We start from the raw sequence: 19,708 nt of genomic DNA on the forward strand, positions 1-19,708 counted from the left end.
AGTCAGCTGAGAGAGGCTCGTGATGTCATGGCTGAGCTGGCTGGCTGTCTGGCTGGCTGGCTCTGTGTGTGTGTGTGTGTGTGTGTGTGTGCGTGTGTCTGTCTGTCTGTCAATTCATTTCAATTCAATTCAAAGGTGCTTTATTGGCATGATCTATCACAATATTGCCAAAGCAGATACAAATGTTCTATCAATCAAGACAAAACATTGCAATACAAGATTCAGTGGAACAAATATAGTACACATTGAAATAAAATTAAGTAGGATATAAACCATATTTGTTGTTTGTATCAAAATTTGTGTCATGACATCAGAAAAATCACTGTTTTTATTTTGTTTTGCAAATGGAGTGCCACAGGCTGGTGTCTACACACTGTCTCGCAGGCTGTGGCAGGTGGATACATATTGCGCTGCTAAGAAGGCAGTGCGCTCCTCCTCTCCCAGCAGGACGGGGAGTTTGCAGCAATCGGGGATCATGCTGAACTCAGGGATATGCATTTTTAATATTTTAAAGTATGTCTCCCTGATTTTTGTGTATTTAGGGCAGGACAGCAGGAAATGCGCCTGTGTTTCGACCTCCCCTAGGTCACACTGGCTGCACAGCCGCTCTTCTCTGGCAACCCAGAATTTTCTGTAGCGGCCTTTTTCAATGGCGAGGCTGTGGTCACTGAGCCTGTATTTAGTTAGATTTTGTCTCTCTTTTATATTTTGGATTTTTAAGTATTCAGCCAATGTAATGTTTCTATTCAGGGCCCGGTAGCATTCCAATTTGTTTTGTAATTCTAATTCGTGTCTCTAATCTTTTGTGTATTTGCTTTTCAGGTACATGTCAATTTTCCCAATTGTAGTTGTTTTGGTCATTGTGTGTTCGGGCTCTGTGAGCCTCAGAGCCGTGGGGGCGTTTCTGTGTACGTGTAAGATGTTTTTATTAAATTCTAGGTGGAATATTTCCATGGGGCTTTTGTCCCAATTGCTGTTATTGAGGTTCATGAGGGGACCCCACACTTCGCTCCCATATAGCAGGATTGGTTGGATGATGGAGTTCAATATTTTAATCCAAATAGTTATTGGTATTGTTGTTTTCCCAAATTGTGTCTTTATGGCATAAAATGCCCGGCGTGCCTTGTCTTTTAATGCGTTTATAGCCAGGCTGAAGCTCCCTGACGCACTGATGGTCAGGCCAAGGTAGTTGTATCTGGTGCAGTGCTCTAATCCAGTGCTGCCCAGAGTGAAGCGGTACCTGTTTCCCTGAGATGGGGCTTTTTTCTGGAAAACCATAACTCTGGTCTTGTCCAGATTGACTGCCAGGGCCCATTTCTGACAGTACTGCTCTAGCAGCGCCAGGTTCTGCTGAAGCCCCTGCTCTGTGGGCGACAGCAGCACCAGGTCGTCTGCGTAGAGCAGGAACTTGATCTCTGTGTCATGGAGAGTTAGGCTGCGGGCGTCAGACTGCTCCAACACTGTGGCCAACTCGATGATGTAGATGTTGAACAGTGTTGGACTCAGACTGCAGCCCTGTCTCACTCCCCGCCCCTGAGTGAAGAACTCTGTTCTTGAGTTGCCAATTTGAACTCCGCATTTGTTTTCAGAATACATTGATTTAATGATGTCATAAACTTTACCCCCTACACCACTCTGTAGAAGTTTATAAAATAATCCCTTGTGCCAGATTGAGTCAAATGCCTTTCTAAAGTCTACAAAACAGGCAAATATTTTTCCTTTATTGTTTTGGGTATATTTATTTATGAGGGTGTGTAGAGTGTAAATATGATCGGTTGTGCGGTGTTTTGGTAGGAAGCCAATCTGACTCTTATTCAGGACACTGTGCTTGGTAAGGAAGGCCAGTATCTGGGCGTTGATGATACTGCAGAACACCTTCCCCAGGTTACTGCTCACACAGCTGCCCCAGTAGTTATTGGGGTCTAATTTGTCTCCACTTTTAAAAATCGGGGTGATCAATCCTTGATTCCCGACCTCAGGGAAACACCCGGCTCTCAGCACCAGGTTAAAGAGTTTGAGCAGAGCCTCCTGCAGCTGCGGGCTGCTGTGCTTCAGCATCTCAGGGCTGATGCTGTCGGGGCCGCTGACTTTCCTGGGTTTGAGGATTTTGAGTTGATGTTTTAGTTCCTGTATTGTAAATGGGTTATCTAAGGGATTTTGGTTATTCTTAATGATTTCTTACAATTTATTTAGGTTTTTTAATATTTTAACCTGTTCTGGCTTTGGATTGTTTTCAACATTTTGGTAAAGTTTTTCAAAGTGTGTTTTCCAGATTTCTCCATTTTGAATTGGTATTTCATTTTTTGTTTTTGGGGTATTTATTCTGCCCATATAGTGGTCTTTTTTCTTACTGAGGAGTTGCTTGTAGTGCCGCAGGGCCTGGCAGTAGCTGAGGCGAGCCTCCTGGTTGTCGGGCTCTCTGTGTTTAGTGTTGGAGAGATGTCTCAGGTGTTTCCTAGAAGTTTCACACTCCTGGTCACACCACTGTTCTTTTTTTCTTTTAGACGATTTCATATTTTGGTTTTTAATTGTTTTAATGTTTGATTTTAAAGCCAGTCTCTCAAATATTTCATTCAGTGTTTTGGTGGCTGAGTTTATTCCGTTTTGGTTTATTTGATAGTGTGAGGATTGATATCTGTCTAACATGTTTTCAATCTCATCACTATTCAGGGCTCTTGTGTAGTTCTCTGTGCTGGGCTCTGACCATCTCTAACTGGGTGGCAGGGAGACCAGTTTTGTGGGAAGTTTGGCTCTGACTTGTGGCTGCGCTGATCTTTTTAGGTAAAGTGTTATTTGGCTGTGGTCTGATAGTGGAGATTGTTGTCTGACTACAAACGCATTGTTGGCTTGTGGGTCCAGGTCAGTTATGGCGTAGTCCACCACACTGCTGCCCAGAGCCGAGCAGTATGTGAATCTCCCCAGAGAGTACCCCCTGGTCCTGCCATTGATGATATATAGACCCAGGCTTTTACATAGGCGCACTACCTGCTTCCTGCTCTTGTTTACCACGCTGTCGTGGCTGTGTCAGTGTGGAGGTGTGTGTGTGGCACAGCGGGGAGTCTCCGAACAGGTGTGTGTTCCCCTCTGTATTGATGTAGTCCATCTCTCTGCCAGTCCTGGCATTGAGATCGCCACACAGCAGTACAGAGCCCAGGGTCTGGAAGTGGCAGATTTCGTTTTGAAGCTCATGAAAGCCTTCCTCATTATAGTAGGGGGAGTCTGCGGGTGGCATATAAATTGCACATAGGTATATATCTGTGTTATTTTGTAGGGTGTCTTTTCTGATTTTCATCCACAGGTGTGTGTCTCCTCTCTGTACTGGGCATAGGGCTGCTCGGAGCTCCTCCCTGTACCACACGATAATCCCCCACGAGGCCCTGCCACACCTGACTTTGGGTTTTTTATAGGAGGGCACAATCAGCTCCCTGTATCCATTGTATCCATCCAGTGTATAGACATATCTGCACAGCACCAAGTCTCTACAAGAATGAAAACATCTGAACTATTTACAGTGTTGATCAGTTCAGGGCCTGTGCTCTTCATTCCAAAAGTTGAGGAGCGTAAACCCTGCATATTCCAACTGCTTATTTTAAAGGACATGTTAATATATTTTATTATACTTGTCTCTTCTACATAAGAAAGTTTAATTTGTGGTCTACAACTGATATTATATTACTATTAATAATTATATATGGATATACATAATAATCACACAAAGATTTTATCTTTGCATCAAAATATCAGAATAATTAAATCACATTTTTTCTTACTCTCCATCTCCACAACCATATATATGTGTGTTGAGGCTCAGTTAACTCAGCAGTGTGGTACAGATGACACTGAGGAGTTGCCTTATCTGGGCCAGCTGGGCAGCATCGGGCCTCCAGGCTCTGGAAGCCGCTGCTGCGTGGCTGTGTGGCTGTGCTGGTCCCCGGCTGTCCGCTCTGCTGTGCTGGACGGGCCCTCTGGGGATGGGGGGGTGGGGAATGGGGCCGCGGGGTCTCAGGGGCTGGGGCTGGGGTGGAGCCGGTGGCTGGGGATGTGGCCGGGGGCTGGGGGGTTTGCTCCTGGTCTCGAGGTGGGGGTGTGTGGGGTTTCGGCCCAGGGTTGTGTCCTTGAGGACCTTTGAGATGATCCTCACACCCGTCTTGTTGAGGTGGACGTGGTCATACAGGTGATGTGGCTGGATGTCTCAGTGGTGTGCCAGGTGGACGTTGGGGAGGAGGGCACATCTTCGGGACACTTCTGCGTTGATGGCCTGGATGATGTGCAGGGGCACGTCTGTGCGGGGCAGCAGTGTGGAGATGGAAATTTTGGCAGTTGGGAATTCCTCTGTGGCTTTCGTTGCTACCTGTCTCAGGGCTGAGGCCACATCGCCCCTGCGGGCACTCAGGTCGTTAGTGCCGGTGTGGATGAGGATGTGTTTGACTTGGCAAAGCCTCCTCTTGGAGAGCAGCTCCAGGGCTCTCTGTGCTGTGGAGCACCAAAGCTTTTTCACTTTTCGCCCAGGGAAGAGGCGCCTCTCAACCAGGAACTTCCCATTGGATTCGCTCAGAATGACCACCTCTGCGTTGACCTGCCACTCCGGGTTTGCGTCGGGAGTGGTGGGGGCAGCGGGTGTGTTTTGGGGGAGTGGCGTTTCAGGGGGTTGTGTATTAGTGGCAGGTCTGGTGATAGTGGGTGTGTCAGGAGTGGTGGGGAGTGTGGGTGGATCAGTGGGTGCGTCAGGGGTTGGAGGTGTTGTGGGGTCAGTGCAGTGCAGTCTCTGTGCTCCAGTGATGTGTAGCTCCTCTCTTAGCTCCTCCAGCTGGCTCTGCAGGCTCCTTAGCTGGCTGTGCTGGGGTGTCCTGGTCAGCTCCTCCCTCGCTCTGCGCAGCTCCGTCCTCAGGGTTTGGCTCTGCTCCTCCAGGTCTCTCACTGCTGCTCTCAGCTCATGGATCTCAGCCTTGTGCTGCATCTTTAGTCTGTGCATCTCATCCCGGAGCTGATCGCACAAGGAGGTCTGGGCCAGGGTGCTCAAGGTCTGCTCCCTGAACTCCGCAAACTCCAGCTCCAGCACTGATAGGCATTCCTTTAGTGTTTTAATGTTGCTGGAGAGTTTTGGGGAGACAGGGGGGCAGTCTGTGGGAGATGGGGCACTGTCTGGCTCCGTGTGGCTGGGGGCAGACTGCAGGGTGGCCGGCTCTGGCTCTTGTTTCTCTACCTCAGTCTGCTGCTTTGAAGTGTGGAAGCCGAGAGCTAATTGGTCCAGGCTGCTCTCGCTGCCCTGCACCATGATGGTCCCGTTGTGGTATACATTAAAAGTGAGCATCACACTGTCTGTGTCTTTCTCTACCAGCACTGAGATCTGCCTGCCTCTGCTAATGCCCCTCTTGTTGTTATTGGGGTATGTCTGGCACAGGGTTTTGTGAAAGGCGGTGTAGAACAGTAGATTGTTCTTGACCCTGTTTTCTCCTTTACCGGTGTAGTCTAGGATGAGGGTCTCAGGAGATGCTCTCATCACAGCTTGTTTGTAGTCCTTCTTAGCCTGTGCAGAGCGAATGTCTTCAGGGTATCGGATTTCAAAAGGCAGCTCTGCAGTCAGACTGCTGTTCGATAGATTTCTATCAGTCTCAGTGGCAGTTGGGCTCTCTCCTACTGTCACTCTATTCAAATCGGAGCTCTGCATTTTCATTGGCTGAGTCAACTACTGAGAATGCTTATTTATTTTATTAATACATATTTTTTTGTTTAATTATTTGTCTCTTACCTCCAATTCTTGTCTTCAGCTTTTCTTTTCTGACTTTTCTTCCTGAACTGTCTCTCTGCTTTCTTCTTTTTGTGTTTCTCTTAAAATTATTATTTTTTGAATACTTTTTCTTCTGAATTTCTATTCCATGTCTTCTGTGTATGTTTATAGTGCTATATATTCATTTGTAAATCACAAATTAAATCCGCTTATGTATAAAAACAAATGTTTTTTAGGAGCTCATATTCCTCTCTCTCTCTCTCTCTCTCTCTCAATTAATTTCATTTGTATTGTCAAAGCAATTGGACATACATAAACATACATACATATACACTCACCTAAAGGATTATTAGGAACACCTGTTCAATTTCTCATTAATGCAATTATCTAATCAACCAATCACATGGCAGTTGCTTCAATGCATTTAGGGGTGTGGTCCTGGTCAAGACAATCTCCTGAACTCCAAACTGAATGTCTGAATGGGAATGAAAGGTGATTTAAGCAATTTTGAGCGTGGCATGGTTGTTGGTGCCAGACGGGCCGGTCTGAGTATTTCACAATCTGCTCAGTTACTGGGATTTTCACGCACAACCATTTCTAGGGTTTACAAAGAATGGTGTGAAAAGGGAAAAACATCCAGTATGCGGCAGTCCTGTGGGCGAAAATGCCTTGTTGATGCTAGAGGTCAGAGGAGAATGGGCCGACTGATTCAAGCTGATAGAAGAGCAACTTTGACTGAAATAACCACTCGCTACAACCGAGGTATGCAGCAAAGCATTTGTGAAGCCACAACACGTACAACCTTGAGGCGGATGGGCTACAACAGCAGAAGACCCCACCGGGTACCACTCATCTCCACTACAAATAGGAAAAAGAGGTGAGACATTCAGATGGTAGAGTCAGAATTTGGCGTAAACAGAATGAGAACATGGATCCATCATGTCTTGTTACCACTGTGCAGGCTGGTGGTGGTGGTGTAATGGTGTGGGGGATGTCTTCTTGGCACACTTTAGGCCCCTTAGTGCCAATTGGGCATCGTTTAAATGCTACGGCCTACCTGAGCATTGTTTCTGACCATGTCCATCCCTTTTTGACCACCATGTACCCATCCTCTGATGGCTACTTCCAGCAGGATAATGCACCATGTCACAAAGGTCGAATCATTTCAAATTGGTTTCTTGAACATGACAATGAGTTCACTGTACTAAACTGGCCCCCACAGTCACCAGATCTCAACCCAATAGAGCATCTTTGGGATGTGGTGGAACGGGAGCTTCGTGCCCTGGATGTGCATCCCACAAATCTCCATCAACTGCAAGATGCTATCCTATCAATATGGGCCAACATTTCTAAAGAATGCTTTCAGCACCTTGTTGAATCAATGCCATGTAGAATTAAAGCAGTTCTGAAGGCGAAAGAGGGTCAAACACAGTATTAGTATGGTGTTCCTAATAATCCTTTAGGTGAGTTCATCGTAGCTCTTAATACTCTCTTTCTGTCTGGAGGAGATATAATTGAAGTATTGTACACGTACCCGGCTACTTTCAACACCCATTGCTGCACTGATATTTTTCCCTCCATTTTTCTTTATCCATTTTTTTTTTGCTGGAAGTTCCGTCAATACCCGTCAGCCTTTAAGAGACATCATGCAGCCAGGCCTCTTGGCTTGCGGCCACACCGTCCTGAACGCGCCCAATCTCATCAGATCTCGGAAGCTAAACGGGGCAAGGGTTCGTCAGTACTTGGATGGGTGACCTCCTGGAGATATCAGGTGCTGCAAGTTATTTCGTCTCCTGGGTAACTTTATCGTAGCTCTAAATACTCTCTTTCTGTCTGGAGGAGATATAATTGAAGAATTGTACACATACCCGGCTACTTTCAACACCCTTTGCTGCACTGTTATTTTTCCCTCCATTTTTCTTTTTTCTTTTTTATTTTGCTGGAAGTTCCGTCAATAACCTCCAGCCTTTAAGAGACATCATGCAGCCAGGCCTCTTGGCTTGAGGCCACACCGGCCTGAACGCGCCCGATCTCGTCAGATCTCGGAAGCTAAACGGGGCAGGGCCTTGTCAGTACTTGGATGGGAGACCTCCTAGAAATACCAGGTGCTGCAAGCTTTTTACGTCTCCTGGGTAACTTCATCGTAGCTCTTAATACTCTCTTTCTGTCTCCAGGAGATATAATTGAAGAATTGTACACGTACCCGGCTACTTTCAACACCCTTTGCTGCACTGGTATATTTCCCTCTATTTTTCTTTTTTTTTTTGCTGGAAGTTCCGTCAATACCCGCCAACCTTTAAGAGACATCATGCAGCCAGGCATCTCGGCTTGCGGCCACACCATCCTGAACGCGCCCGATCTCGTCAGATCTCGGAAACTAAACGGGGCAGGGCCTGGTCAGTACTTCGATGGGAGATCTCCTGGAAATACAAGGTGCTGCCAGCTTTTTACGTCTCCTGGGGAACTTCATCGTAGCTCTTAATACTCTCTTTCTGTCTGGAGAAGACATAATTGAAGAATTGTACACGTACCCGGCTACTTTCAACACCCTTTCCTGCACTGATATTTTTCCCTCCATTTTTCTATATATTTTTTTTTTTTATTGCTGGAAATTCCGTCAATACCCGCCAGCCTTTAAGAGACATCATGCAGCCAGGCATCTCGGCTTGCGGCCACACCATCCTGAACGCGCCCGATCTCGTCAGATCTCGGAAGCTAAACGGGGCAGGACCTGGTCAGTACGTGAAAGTGAGACCTCCTGGAAATACCTGGTGCTGCAAGCTTTTACGTCTCCTGGGTAACTTTATCGTAGCTCTTAATACTCTCTATCTGTCTGGAGGAGATATAATTGAAGTATTGTACACGTACCCAGCTACTGTCAACACCATTTGCTGCACTGATATTTTTCCATCCATTTTTCTTTATCCATTTTTTTTTTGCTGGAAGTTCCGTCAATACCCGTCAGCCTTTAAGAGACATCATGCAGCCAGGCCTCTTGGCTTGCGGCCACACCGTCCTGAACGCGCCCAATCTCATCAGATCTCGGAAGCTAAACGGGGCAAGGGTTCGTCAGTACTTGGATGGGTGACCTCCTGGAGATATCAGGTGCTGCAAGTTATTTCGTCTCCTGGGTAACTTTATCGTAGCTCTAAATACTCTCTTTCTGTCTGGAGGAGATATAATTGAAGAATTGTACACATACCCGGCTACTTTCAACACCCTTTGCTGCACTGATATTTTTCCCTCCATTTTTCTTTTTTCTTTTTTATTTTGCTGGAAGTTCCGTCAATAACCTCCAGCCTTTAAGAGACATCATGCAGCCAGGCCTCTTGGCTTGAGGCCACACCGGCCTGAACGCGCCCGATCTCGTCAGATCTCGGAAGCTAAACGGGGCAGGGCCTGGTCAGTACTTTGATGGGAGACCTCCTGGAAATACCAGGTGCTGCTAGCTTTTTCGTCTCCTGGGTAACTTCATCGTAGCTCTTAATACTCTCTTTCTGTCTGGAGAAGACATAATTGAAGAATTGTACACGTACCCGGCTACTTTCAACACCCTTTCCTGCACTGATATTTTTCCCTCCATTTTTCTATATATTTTTTTTTTTTTTTGCTGGAAATTCCGTCAATACCCGCCAGCCTTTAAGAGACATCATGCAGCCAGGCATCTCGGCTTGCGGCCACACCATCCTGAACGCGCCCGATCTCGTCAGATCTCGGAAGCTAAACGGGGCAGGACCTGGTCAGTACATGAATGTGAGACCTCCTGGAAATACCTGGTGCTGCAAGCTTTTACGTCTCCTGGGTAACTTTATCGTAGCTCTTAATACTCTCTATCTGTCTGGAGGAGATATAATTGAAGTATTGTACACGTACCCAGCTACTGTCAACACCATTTGCTGCACTGATATTTTTCCATCCATTTTTCTTTTTTTTTTTTTTTTTTGCTGGAAGTTCCGTCAATACCCGCCAACCTTTAAGAGACATCATGCAGCCAGGCCTCTTGGCTTGCGGCCACACCGTCCTGAATGCGCCCGATCTCGTCAGATCTCGGAAGCTAAATGGGGCAGGGCCTGGTCAGTACTTGGATGGGAGACCTCCTAGAAATACCAGGTGCTGCAAGCTTTTTACGTCTCCTGGGTAACTTCATCGTAGCTCTTAATACTCTCTTTCTGTCTCCAGGAGATATAATTGAAGAATTGTACACGTACCCGGCTACTTTCAACACCCTTTGCTGCACTGGTATATTTCCCTCTATTTTTCTTTTTTTTTTTTGGTGGCAGTTCCGTCAATACCCGCCAGCCTTTAAGAGACATCATGCAGCCAGGCATCTCGGCTTGCGGCCACACCATCCTGAACGCGCCCGATCTCGTCAGATCTCGGAAGCTAAACGGGGCAGGACCTGGTCAGTACATGAAAGTGAGACCTCCTGGAAATACCTAGTGCTGCAAGCTTTTACGTCTCCTGGGTAACTTTATCGTAGCTCTCAATACTCTCTCTCTGTCTGGAGGAGATATAATTGAAGTATTGTACACGTATCCAGCTACTGTCAACACCCTTTGCTGCACTGATATTTTTCCATCCATTTTTCTTTTTTCTTTTTTTCTTTTTTTTTTTTGCTGGAAGTTCCATCAATACCCGCCAACCTTTAAGAGACATCATGCAGCCAGGCCTTTCGGCTTGTGGCCACACCGTCCTGAATGCGCCCGATCTCGTCAGATCTCGGAAGCTAAACGGGGCAGGGCCTTGTCAGTACTTGGATGGGAGACCTCCTAGAAATACCAGGTGCTGCAAGCTTTTTACGTCTCCTGGGTAACTTCATCGTAGCTCTTAATACTCTCTTTCTGTCTCCAGGAGATATAATCGAAGAATTGTACACGTACCCGGCTACTTTCAACACCCTTTGCTGCACTGGTATATTTCCCTCTATTTTTCTTTTTTTTTTTGCTGGAAGTTCCGTCAATACCCGCCAACCTTTAAGAGACATCATGCAGCCAGGCCTCTTGGCTTGCGGCCACACCGTCCTGAATGCGCCCGATCTCGTCAGATCTCGGAAGCTAAACGGGGCAGGGCCTGGTCAGTACTTGGATGGGAGACCTCCTAGAAATACCAGGTGCTGCAAGCTTTTTACGTCTCCTGGGTAACTTCATCGTAGCTCTTAATACTCTCTTTCTGTCTCCAGGAGATATAATTGAAGAATTGTACACGTACCCGGCTACTTTCAACACCCTTTGCTGCACTGGTATATTTCCCTCTATTTTTCTTTTTTTTTTTTGGTGGCAGTTCCGTCAATACCCGCCAGCCTTTAAGAGACATCATGCAGCCAGGCATCTCGGCTTGCGGCCACACCATCCTGAATGCGCCCGATCTCGTCAGATCTCGGAAGCTAAACGGGGCAGGACCTGGTCAGTACATGAAAGTGAGACCTCCTGGAAATACCTAGTGCTGCAAGCTTTTACGTCTCCTGGGTAACTTTATCGTAGCTCTCAATACTCTCTCTCTGTCTGGAGGAGATATAATTGAAGTATTGTACACGTATCCAGCTACTGTCAACACCCTTTGCTGCACTGATATTTTTCCATCCATTTTTCTTTTTTCTTTGTTTCTTTTTTTTTTTTGCTGGAAGTTCCGTCAATACCCGCCAACCTTTAAGAGACATCATGCAGCCAGGCCTTTCGGCTTGTGGCCACACCGTCCTGAATGCGCCCGATCTCGTAAGATCTCGGAAGCTAAACGGGGCAGGACCTGGTCAGTACTTGGGTGGGAGACCTCCTGGAAATACCTGGTGCTGCAAGATTTTACGTCTCCTGGGTAACTTTATCGTAGCTCTTAGTTCTTTCTTTCTGTCTGGAGGAGATATAATTGAAGAATTGTACACGTACCCAGCTACTGTCAACACCCTTTGCTGCACTGATATTTTTCCATCCATTTTTCTTTTTTTTTTTTTTTTTTTTTTTTTTTTGCTGGAAGTTCTGTCAATACCCGCCAACCTTTAAGAGACATCATGCAGCCAGGCCTTTCGGCTTGTGGCCACACCGTCCTGAATGCGCCCGATCTCGTCAGATCTCGGAAGCTAAACGGGGCAGGGCCTGGTCAGTACTTGGATGGGAGACCTCCTAGAAATACCAGGTGCTGCAAGCTTTTACGTCTCCTGGGTAACTTTATCGTAGCTCTCAATACTCTCTCTCTGTCTGGAGGAGATATAATTGAAGTATTGTACACGTATCCAGCTACTGTCAACACCCTTTGCTGCACTGATATTTTTCCATCCATTTTTCTTTTTTCTTTTTTTCTTTTTTTTTTTTGCTGGAAGTTCCGTCAATACCCGCCAACCTTTAAGAGACATCATGCAGCCAGGCCTTTCGGCTTGTGGCCACACCGTCCTGAATGCGCCCGATCTCGTAATATCTCGGAAGCTAAACGGGGCAGGACCTGGTCAGTACTTGGATGGGAGACCTCCTGGAAATACCTGGTGCTGCAAGATTTTACGTCTCCTGGGTAACTTTATCGTAGCTCTTAGTTCTTTCTTTCTGTCTGGAGGAGATATAATTGAAGAATTGTACACGTACCCAGCTACTGTCAACACCCTTTGCTGCACTGATATTTTTCCATCCATTTTTCTTTTTTTTTTTTTTTTTTTGCTGGAAGTTCTGTCAATACCCGCCAACCTTTAAGAGACATCATGCAGCCAGGCCTTTCGGCTTGTGGCCACACCGTCCTGAATGCGCCCGATCTTGTCAGATCTCGGAAGCTAAACGGGGCAGGGCCTGGTCAGTACTTGGATGGGAGACCTCCTAGAAATACCAGGTGCTGCAAGCTTTTTACGTCTCCTGGGTAACTTCATCGTAGCTCTTAAAACTCTCTTTCTGTCTCCAGGAGATATAATTGAAGAATTGTACACGTACCCGGCTACTTTCAACACCCTTTCCTGCACTGATATTTTTCCCTCCAGTTTTCTATTTTTTTTTTTTTTTTTTTTGCTGGAAATTCCGTCAATACCCGCCAGCCTTTAAGAGACATTATGCAGCCAGGCATCTCGGCTTGCGGCCACACCATCCTGAACTCGCCCGATCTCGTCAGATCTTGGAAGCTAAACGGGGCAGGACCTGGTCAGTACATGAATGTGAGACCTCCTGGAAATACCTGGTGCTGCAAGCTTTTACGTCTCCTGGGTAACTTTATCGTAGCTCTTAATACTCTCTATCTGTCTGGAGGAGATATATTTGAAGAATTGTACACGTACCCGGCTACTTTCAACACCCTTTCCTGCACTGATATTTTTCCATCCATTTTTCTTTTTTTTTTTTTTTTTTGCTGGAAATTCCGTCAATACACGCCAGCCTTTAAGAGACATCATGCAGCCAGACATCTCGGCTTGCGGCCACACCGTCCTGAACGCGCCCGATCTCGTCAGATCTCGGAAGCTAAACGGGGCAGGACCTGGTCAGTACTTGAATGTGAGACCTCCTGGAAATACCTGGTGCTGCAAGCTTTTACGTCTCCTGGGTAACTTTATCGTAGCTCTTAATACTCTCTATCTGTCTGGAGGATATATAATTGAAGAATTGTACACGTACCCGGCTACCTTCAACACGCTTTGCTGCACTGATATTTTTCCCTCCATTTTTCTTTTTTCTTTTGTTTCTTGCTGGAAGTTCCATCAAAACCCTCCAGCCTTTAAGAGACATCATGCAGCCAGGCCTCTTGGCTTGAGGCCACACCGTCCTGAAGACGCAAGATCTCGTCAGATCTCGGAAGAAAAACTGGGCAGGGCCTGGTCAGTAATTGGATGGTTGACCTCCTGGAAATACCAGGTGCTGAAAGCTTTTTACATCTCCTGGGTAACTTCAGCGTAGCTCTTAATACTCTCATTCAGTCTGGAGGAGATTTAATTGAAGAATTGTACATGTACCCGGCTACTTTCAACACCCTGTCCTGCACTGATATTTTTCCCTCCATTTTTCTATTTATTTATTTTTTATTTTTTGCTGGAAGTTCCGTCAATACCCGCCAGCCTTTAAGAGACATCATGCAGCCAGGCCTCTTGGCTTGCGGCCACACCGTCCTGAACACGCCCGATCTCATCAGATCTCGGAAGCTAAGCGGGGCAGGGCCTGGTCAGTACTTGGATGGGAGACCTCCTGGAAATACCTGGTGCTGCAAGCTTTTTACGTCTCCTGGGAAACTTCATCGTAGCTCTTAATACTCTCTATCTGTCTGGAGGAGATATAATTGAAGTATTGTACACGTACCCGGCTACTTTCAACACCCTTTGCTGCACTGATATTTTTCCCTCCATTTTCCATTTTTTTTTTTTTTTTTTTTTGCTGGAAGTTCCATCAATACCCGCCAGCCTTTAAGAGACATCATGCAGCCAGGCCTCTTGGCTTTCGGCCACACCGTCCTGAACGCGCCCGATCTCGTCAGATCTCGGAAGCTAACGGGGCAGGGCCTGGTCAGTACTTGGATGGGTGACCTCCTGGAAATACCAGGTGCTGCAAGCTTTTTACGTCTCCTGGGTAACTTCATCATAGCTCTTAATACTCTCTTTCAGTCTGTAGGAGATAGTATTGAAGAATTGTACACGTACCCGGCTACTTTCAAAACCCTTTGCTGCACTGATATTTTTCCCTCCATTTTTCTTTTTTCTTTTTTTTTTTGCTTGAAGTTCCGTCAATACCCGCCAGCCTTAAAGAGACATCATGCAGCCGGGCCTCTTGGCTTTCGGCCACACCGTCCTGAACGCGCATGATATTGTCAGATCTCGGAAGCTAAACGGGCAGGACCTGGTCAGTACTTGAATGTGAGACCTCCTGGAAATACCTAGTGCTGCAAGCTTTTACGTCTCCTGGGTAACTTTATCGTAGCTCTCAATACTCTCTCTCTGTCTGGAGGAGATATAATTGAAGTATTGTACACGTATCCAGCTACTGTCAACACCCTTTGCTGCACTGATATTTTTCCATCCATTTTTCTTTTTTCTTTTTTTCTTTTTTTTTTTTGCTGGAAGTTCCGTCAATACCCGCCAACCTTTAAGAGACATCATGCAGCCAGGCCTTTCGGCTTGTGGCCACACCGTCCTGATTGCGCCCGATCTCGTCAGATCTCGGAAGCTAAACGGGGCAGGACCTGGTCAGTACTTGGATGGGAGACCTCCTGGAAATACCTGGTGCTGCAAGATTTTACGTCTCCTGGGTAACTTTATCGTAGCTCTTAGTTCTTTCTTTCTGTCTGGAGGAGATATAATTGAAGAATTGTAAACGTACCCAGCTACTGTCAACACCCTTTGCTGCACTGATATTTTTCCATCCATTTTTCTTTTTTTTTTTTTTTTTTTTTTTTTTTGCTGGAAGTTCTGTCAATTCCCGCCAACCTTTAAGAGACATCATGCAGCCAGGCCTTTCGGCTTGTGGCCACACCGTCCTGAATGCGCCCGATCTCGTCAGATCTCGGAAGCTAAACGGGGCAGGGCCTGGTCAGTACTTGGATGGGAGACCTCCTAGAAATACCAGGTGCTGCAAGCTTTTACGTCTCCTGGGTAACTTTATCGTAGCTCTCAATACTCTCTCTCTGTCTGGAGGAGATATAATTGAAGTATTGTACACGTATCCAGCTACTGTCAACACCCTTTGCTGCACTGATATTTTTCCATCCATTTTTCTTTTTTCTTTTTTTCTTTTTTTTTTTTGCTGGAAGTTCCGTCAATACCCGCCAACCTTTAAGAGACATCATGCAGCCAGGCCTTTCGGCTTGTGGCCACACCGTCCTGAATGCGACCGATCTCGTAAGATCTCGGAAGCTAAACGGGGCAGGACCTGGTCAGTACTTGGATGGGAGACCTCCTGGAAATACCTGGTGCTGCAAGATTTTACGTCTCCTGGTTAACTTTATCGTAGCTCTTAGTTCTTTCTTTCTGTCTGGAGGAGATATAATTGAAGAATTGTACACGTACCCAGCTACTGTCAACACCCTTTGCTGCACTGATATTTTTCCATCCATTTTTCTTTTTTTTTTTTTTTTTTTGCTGGAAGTTCTGTCAATACCCGCCAACCTTTAAGAGACATCATGCAGCCAGGCCTTTCGGCTTGTGGCCACACCGTCCTGAATGCGCCCGATCTCGTCAGATCTCGGAAGCTAAACGGGGCAGGGCCTGGTCAGTACTTGGATGGGAGACCTCCTAGAAATACCAGGTGCTGCAAGCTTTTTACGTCTCCTGGGTAACTTCATCGTAGCTCTTAATACTCTCTTTCTGTCTCCAGGAGATATAATTGAAGAATTGTACACGTACCCGGCTACTTTCAACACCCTTTCCTGCACTGATATTTTTCCCTCCAGTTTTCTATTTTTTTTTTTTTTTTTTTTGCTGGAAATTCCGTCAATACCCGCCAGCCTTTAAGAGACATCATGCAGCCAGGCATCTCGGCTTGCGGCCACACCATCCTGAACTCGCCCGATCTCGTCAGATCTTGGAAGCTAAACGGGGCAGGACCTGGTCAGTACATGAATGTGAGACCTCCTGGAAATACCTGGTGCTGCAAGTTTTTACGTCTCCTGGGTAACTTTATCGTAGCTCTTAATACTCTCTATCTGTCTGGAGGAGATATATTTGAAGAATTGTACACGTACCCGGCTACTTTCAACACCCTTTCCTGCACTGATATTTTTCCATCCATTTTTCTTTTTTTTTTTTTTTTTTGCTGGAAATTCCGTCAATACACGCCAGCCTTTAAGAGACGTCATGCAGCCAGACATCTCGGCTTGCGGCCACACCGTCCTGAACGCGCCCGATCTCGTCAGATCTCGGAAGCTAAACGGGGCAGGACCTGGTCAGTACTTGAATGTGAGACCTCCTGGAAATACCTGGTGCTGCAAGCTTTTACGTCTCCTGGGTAACTTCATCATAGCTCTTAATACTCTCTTTCAGTCTGTAGGAGATATTATTGAAGAATTGTACACGTACCCGGCTACTTTCAAAACCCTTTGCTGCACTGATATTTTTCCCTCCATTTTTCTTTTTTCTTTTTTTTTTTGCTTGAAGTTCCGTCAATACCCGCCAGCCTTAAAGAGACATCATGCAGCCGGGCCTCTTGGCTTTCGGCCACACCGTCCTGAACGCGCATGATATTGTCAGATCTCGGAAGCTAAACGGGCAGGACCTGGTCAGTACTTGAATGTGAGACCTCCTGGAAATACCAGGTGCTGCAAGCTTTTACGTCTCCTGGGTAACTTTATCGTAGCTCTTAATACTCTCTTTCAGTCTGCAGGAGATATAATTGAAGAATTGTACACGTACCCGGCTACTTTCAACACCCTTTCCTGCACTGATATTTTTCCCTCCATTTTTCTATTTTTTTTTTTTTTTTTTTTGCTGGAAGTTCCGTCAATACCCGCCAACCTTTAAGAGACATCATGCAGCCAGGCCTTTCGGCTTGTGGCCACTCCGTCCTGAACGCGCCCGATCTCATCAGATCTCGGAAGCTAAACGGGGCAGGGCCTGGTCAGTACTTTGATGGGAGACCTCCTGGAAATACCAGGTCCTGCAAGCTTTTTACGTCTCCTGGGTAACTTCATCGTAGCTCTTAATACTCTCTTTCTGTCTCCAGGAGATATAATTGAAGAATTGTACACGTACCCGGCTACTTTCAACACCCTTTCCTGCACTGATATTTTTCCATCCATTTTTCTTTTTTTTTTTTTTTTTTTTTGCTGGAAATTCCGTCAATATCCGCCAGCCTTTAAGAGACATCATGCAGCCAGACATCTCGGCTTGCGGCCACACCGTCCTGAACGCGCCCGATCTTGTCAGATCTCGGAAGCTAAACGGGGCAGGACCTGGTCAGTACATGAATGTGAGACCTCCTGGAAATACCTCGTGCTGCAAGCTTTTACGTCTCCTGGGTAACTTTATCGTAGCTCTTAATGCTCTCTATCTGTCTGGAGGAGATATAATTGAAGTATTGTACACGTACCCAGCTACTGTCAACACCCTTTGCTGCACTGATATTTTTCCATCCATTTATTTTTTTTTTGCTGAAAGTTCCGTCAATATCCGCCAGCCTTTAAGAGACATCATGCAGCCAGGCCTCTTGGCTTGTAGTCACACCGTCCTGAACGCGCCCGATCATATCAGATTTCGGAAGCTTAACGGGGCAGGGCCTGGTCAGTACTTGGATGTGTGACCTCCTGGAAATACCAGGTGCTGCAAGCTTTTTACGTCTCCTGGGTAACTTCATCGTAGCTCTTAATACTCTCTTTCTGTCTCCAGGAGATATAATTGAAGAATTGTACACGTACCCGGCTACTTTCAACACCCTTTGCTGCACTGGTATATTTCCCTCTATTTTTCTTTTTTTTTTTGCTGGCAGTTCCGTCAATACCCGCCAACCTTTAAGAGACATCATGCAGCCAGGCATCTCGGCTTGCGGCCACACCATCCTGAACGCGCCCGATCTTGTCAAATCTCGGAAGCTAACGGGGCAGGGCCTGGTCAGTACTTGGATGGGAGACCTCCTAGAAATACCAGGTGCTGCAAGCTTTTTACGTCTCCTGGGTAACTTCATCATAGCTCTTAATACTCTCTTTCAGTCTGCAGGAGATATAATTGAAGAATTGTACACGTACCCGGCTACTTTCAACACCCTTTCCTGCACTGATATTTTTCCCTCCATTTTTCTATTTTTTTTTTTTTTAATTTTGCTGGAAGTTCCGTCAATACCCGCCAACCTTTAAGAGACATCATGCAGCCAGGCCTTTCGGCTTGTGGCCACACCGTCCTGAATGCGCCCGATCTCGTCAGATCTCGGAAGCTAAACGGGGCAGGGCCTGGTCAGTACTTGGATGGGAGACCTCCTAGAAATACCAGGTGCTGCAAGCTTTTTACGTCTCCTGGGTAACTTCATCGTAGCTCTTAATACTCTCTTTCTGTCTCCAGGAGATATAATTGAAGAATTGTACACGTACCCGGCTACTTTCAACACCCTTTGCTGCACTGGTATATATCCCTCTATTTTTCTTTTTTTTTTTTGCTGGCAGTTCCGTCAATACCCGCCAACCTTTAAGAGACATCATGCAGCCAGGCCTTTCGGCTTGTGGCCACACCGTCCTGAATGCGCCCGATCTCGTCAGATCTCGGAAGCTAAACGGGGCAGGGCCTGGTCAGTACTTGGATGGGAGACCTCCTAGAAATACCAGGTGCTGCAAGCTTTTTACGTCTCCTGGGTAACTTCATCGTAGCTCTTAATACTCTCTCTCTGTCTGGAGGAGATATAATTGAAGTATTGTACACGTATCCAGCTACTGTCAACACCCTTTGCTGCACTGATATTTTTCCATCCATTTTTCTTTTTTCTTTTTTTATATTTTTTTTTTGCTGGAAGTTCCGTCAATACCCGCCAACCTTTAAGAGACATCATGCAGCCAGGCATCTCGGCTTGCGGCCACACCGTCCTGAAGACGCAAGATCTCGTCAGATCTCGGAAGAAAAACTGGGCAGGGCCAGGTCAGTAATTGGATCGGTGACCTCCTGGAAATACCAGGTGCTGAAAGCTTTTTACATCTCCTGGGTAACTTCATCGTAGCTCTTAATACTCTCATTCAGTCTGGAGGAGATATAATTGAAGAATTGTACATGTACCCGGCTACTTTCAACACCCTGTCCTGCACTGATATTTTTCCCTCCATTTTTCTATTTATTTATTTTTTATTTTTTGCTGGAAGTTCTGTCAATACCCGCCAGCCTTTAAGAGACATCATGCAGCCCGGCCTCTTGGCTTGTGGCCACACCGTCCTGAACACGCCCGATCTCGTCAGATCTCGGAAGCTAAACGGGGCAGGGACTCGTCAGTACTTGGATGGGAGACCTCCTGGAAATACCTGGTACTGCAAGCTTTTTACGTCTCCTGGGAAACTTCATCGTAGCTCTTAATACTCTCTATCTGTCTGGAGGAGATATAATTGAAGTATTGTACACGTACCCGGCTACTT

The 19,708-nt window shown here is 46.3% G+C and overlaps 9 non-coding genes and 26 pseudogenes across 9 annotated transcripts; all 35 read left to right on the plus strand.

Annotated features, from left to right (window-relative positions):
* Nucleotides 1-7,392: 7,392 nt before the first annotated feature.
* LOC136721828 (uncharacterized) lies at nt 7,393-7,511 on the plus strand (annotated as a pseudogene).
* Nucleotides 7,512-7,726: 215 nt separating this feature from the next.
* LOC136721766 (uncharacterized) lies at nt 7,727-7,845 on the plus strand (annotated as a pseudogene).
* A 209-nt stretch (nt 7,846-8,054) lies between these two features.
* Nucleotides 8,055-8,173, plus strand: LOC136721772 (uncharacterized; annotated as a pseudogene).
* A 219-nt stretch (nt 8,174-8,392) lies between these two features.
* On the plus strand, nt 8,393-8,511 carry LOC136721770 (uncharacterized; annotated as a pseudogene).
* Nucleotides 8,512-8,726: 215 nt separating this feature from the next.
* Nucleotides 8,727-8,845, plus strand: LOC136721829 (uncharacterized; annotated as a pseudogene).
* Nucleotides 8,846-9,060: 215 nt separating this feature from the next.
* LOC136721749 (uncharacterized) lies at nt 9,061-9,179 on the plus strand (annotated as a pseudogene).
* Nucleotides 9,180-9,397: 218 nt separating this feature from the next.
* On the plus strand, nt 9,398-9,516 carry LOC136721756 (uncharacterized; annotated as a pseudogene).
* A 215-nt stretch (nt 9,517-9,731) lies between these two features.
* On the plus strand, nt 9,732-9,850 carry LOC136721863 (5S ribosomal RNA). Its single transcript, XR_010806170.1, has one exon. It is a non-coding gene; the product is annotated as a 5S ribosomal RNA (ribosomal RNA).
* Nucleotides 9,851-10,060: 210 nt separating this feature from the next.
* Nucleotides 10,061-10,179, plus strand: LOC136721799 (uncharacterized; annotated as a pseudogene).
* Nucleotides 10,180-10,403: 224 nt separating this feature from the next.
* On the plus strand, nt 10,404-10,522 carry LOC136721886 (uncharacterized; annotated as a pseudogene).
* Nucleotides 10,523-10,731: 209 nt separating this feature from the next.
* Nucleotides 10,732-10,850, plus strand: LOC136721807 (5S ribosomal RNA). Its single transcript, XR_010806150.1, has one exon. It is a non-coding gene; the product is annotated as a 5S ribosomal RNA (ribosomal RNA).
* A 210-nt stretch (nt 10,851-11,060) lies between these two features.
* Nucleotides 11,061-11,179, plus strand: LOC136721794 (uncharacterized; annotated as a pseudogene).
* Nucleotides 11,180-11,403: 224 nt separating this feature from the next.
* Nucleotides 11,404-11,522, plus strand: LOC136721888 (uncharacterized; annotated as a pseudogene).
* A 225-nt stretch (nt 11,523-11,747) lies between these two features.
* On the plus strand, nt 11,748-11,866 carry LOC136721853 (5S ribosomal RNA). Its single transcript, XR_010806161.1, has one exon. It is a non-coding gene; the product is annotated as a 5S ribosomal RNA (ribosomal RNA).
* A 224-nt stretch (nt 11,867-12,090) lies between these two features.
* Nucleotides 12,091-12,209, plus strand: LOC136721767 (uncharacterized; annotated as a pseudogene).
* Nucleotides 12,210-12,425: 216 nt separating this feature from the next.
* LOC136721874 (5S ribosomal RNA) lies at nt 12,426-12,544 on the plus strand. The gene has a single exon (XR_010806180.1). It is a non-coding gene; the product is annotated as a 5S ribosomal RNA (ribosomal RNA).
* Nucleotides 12,545-12,764: 220 nt separating this feature from the next.
* Nucleotides 12,765-12,883, plus strand: LOC136721786 (uncharacterized; annotated as a pseudogene).
* Nucleotides 12,884-13,098: 215 nt separating this feature from the next.
* LOC136721891 (uncharacterized) lies at nt 13,099-13,217 on the plus strand (annotated as a pseudogene).
* A 215-nt stretch (nt 13,218-13,432) lies between these two features.
* LOC136721843 (uncharacterized) lies at nt 13,433-13,551 on the plus strand (annotated as a pseudogene).
* Nucleotides 13,552-13,772: 221 nt separating this feature from the next.
* On the plus strand, nt 13,773-13,891 carry LOC136721747 (5S ribosomal RNA). The gene has a single exon (XR_010806145.1). It is a non-coding gene; the product is annotated as a 5S ribosomal RNA (ribosomal RNA).
* Nucleotides 13,892-14,111: 220 nt separating this feature from the next.
* Nucleotides 14,112-14,229, plus strand: LOC136721745 (uncharacterized; annotated as a pseudogene).
* Nucleotides 14,230-14,787: 558 nt separating this feature from the next.
* Nucleotides 14,788-14,906, plus strand: LOC136721878 (uncharacterized; annotated as a pseudogene).
* Nucleotides 14,907-15,130: 224 nt separating this feature from the next.
* Nucleotides 15,131-15,249, plus strand: LOC136721854 (5S ribosomal RNA). The gene has a single exon (XR_010806162.1). It is a non-coding gene; the product is annotated as a 5S ribosomal RNA (ribosomal RNA).
* A 224-nt stretch (nt 15,250-15,473) lies between these two features.
* Nucleotides 15,474-15,592, plus strand: LOC136721754 (uncharacterized; annotated as a pseudogene).
* A 216-nt stretch (nt 15,593-15,808) lies between these two features.
* LOC136721855 (5S ribosomal RNA) lies at nt 15,809-15,927 on the plus strand. Its single transcript, XR_010806163.1, has one exon. It is a non-coding gene; the product is annotated as a 5S ribosomal RNA (ribosomal RNA).
* Nucleotides 15,928-16,147: 220 nt separating this feature from the next.
* LOC136721803 (uncharacterized) lies at nt 16,148-16,266 on the plus strand (annotated as a pseudogene).
* A 215-nt stretch (nt 16,267-16,481) lies between these two features.
* LOC136721741 (uncharacterized) lies at nt 16,482-16,600 on the plus strand (annotated as a pseudogene).
* Nucleotides 16,601-17,152: 552 nt separating this feature from the next.
* On the plus strand, nt 17,153-17,271 carry LOC136721882 (uncharacterized; annotated as a pseudogene).
* Nucleotides 17,272-17,490: 219 nt separating this feature from the next.
* LOC136721813 (uncharacterized) lies at nt 17,491-17,609 on the plus strand (annotated as a pseudogene).
* Nucleotides 17,610-17,814: 205 nt separating this feature from the next.
* LOC136721789 (uncharacterized) lies at nt 17,815-17,933 on the plus strand (annotated as a pseudogene).
* Nucleotides 17,934-18,142: 209 nt separating this feature from the next.
* On the plus strand, nt 18,143-18,260 carry LOC136721774 (uncharacterized; annotated as a pseudogene).
* A 220-nt stretch (nt 18,261-18,480) lies between these two features.
* Nucleotides 18,481-18,599, plus strand: LOC136721856 (5S ribosomal RNA). The gene has a single exon (XR_010806164.1). It is a non-coding gene; the product is annotated as a 5S ribosomal RNA (ribosomal RNA).
* Nucleotides 18,600-18,809: 210 nt separating this feature from the next.
* On the plus strand, nt 18,810-18,928 carry LOC136721858 (5S ribosomal RNA). The gene has a single exon (XR_010806165.1). It is a non-coding gene; the product is annotated as a 5S ribosomal RNA (ribosomal RNA).
* A 225-nt stretch (nt 18,929-19,153) lies between these two features.
* Nucleotides 19,154-19,272, plus strand: LOC136721836 (uncharacterized; annotated as a pseudogene).
* Nucleotides 19,273-19,493: 221 nt separating this feature from the next.
* On the plus strand, nt 19,494-19,612 carry LOC136721773 (uncharacterized; annotated as a pseudogene).
* Nucleotides 19,613-19,708: the final 96 nt, after the last annotated feature.

The sequence above is a fragment of the Amia ocellicauda genome, unplaced genomic scaffold (genome assembly GCF_036373705.1).
Source record: "Amia ocellicauda isolate fAmiCal2 unplaced genomic scaffold, fAmiCal2.hap1 HAP1_SCAFFOLD_123, whole genome shotgun sequence".
NCBI classification, from domain to species: domain Eukaryota; kingdom Metazoa; phylum Chordata; class Actinopteri; order Amiiformes; family Amiidae; genus Amia; species Amia ocellicauda.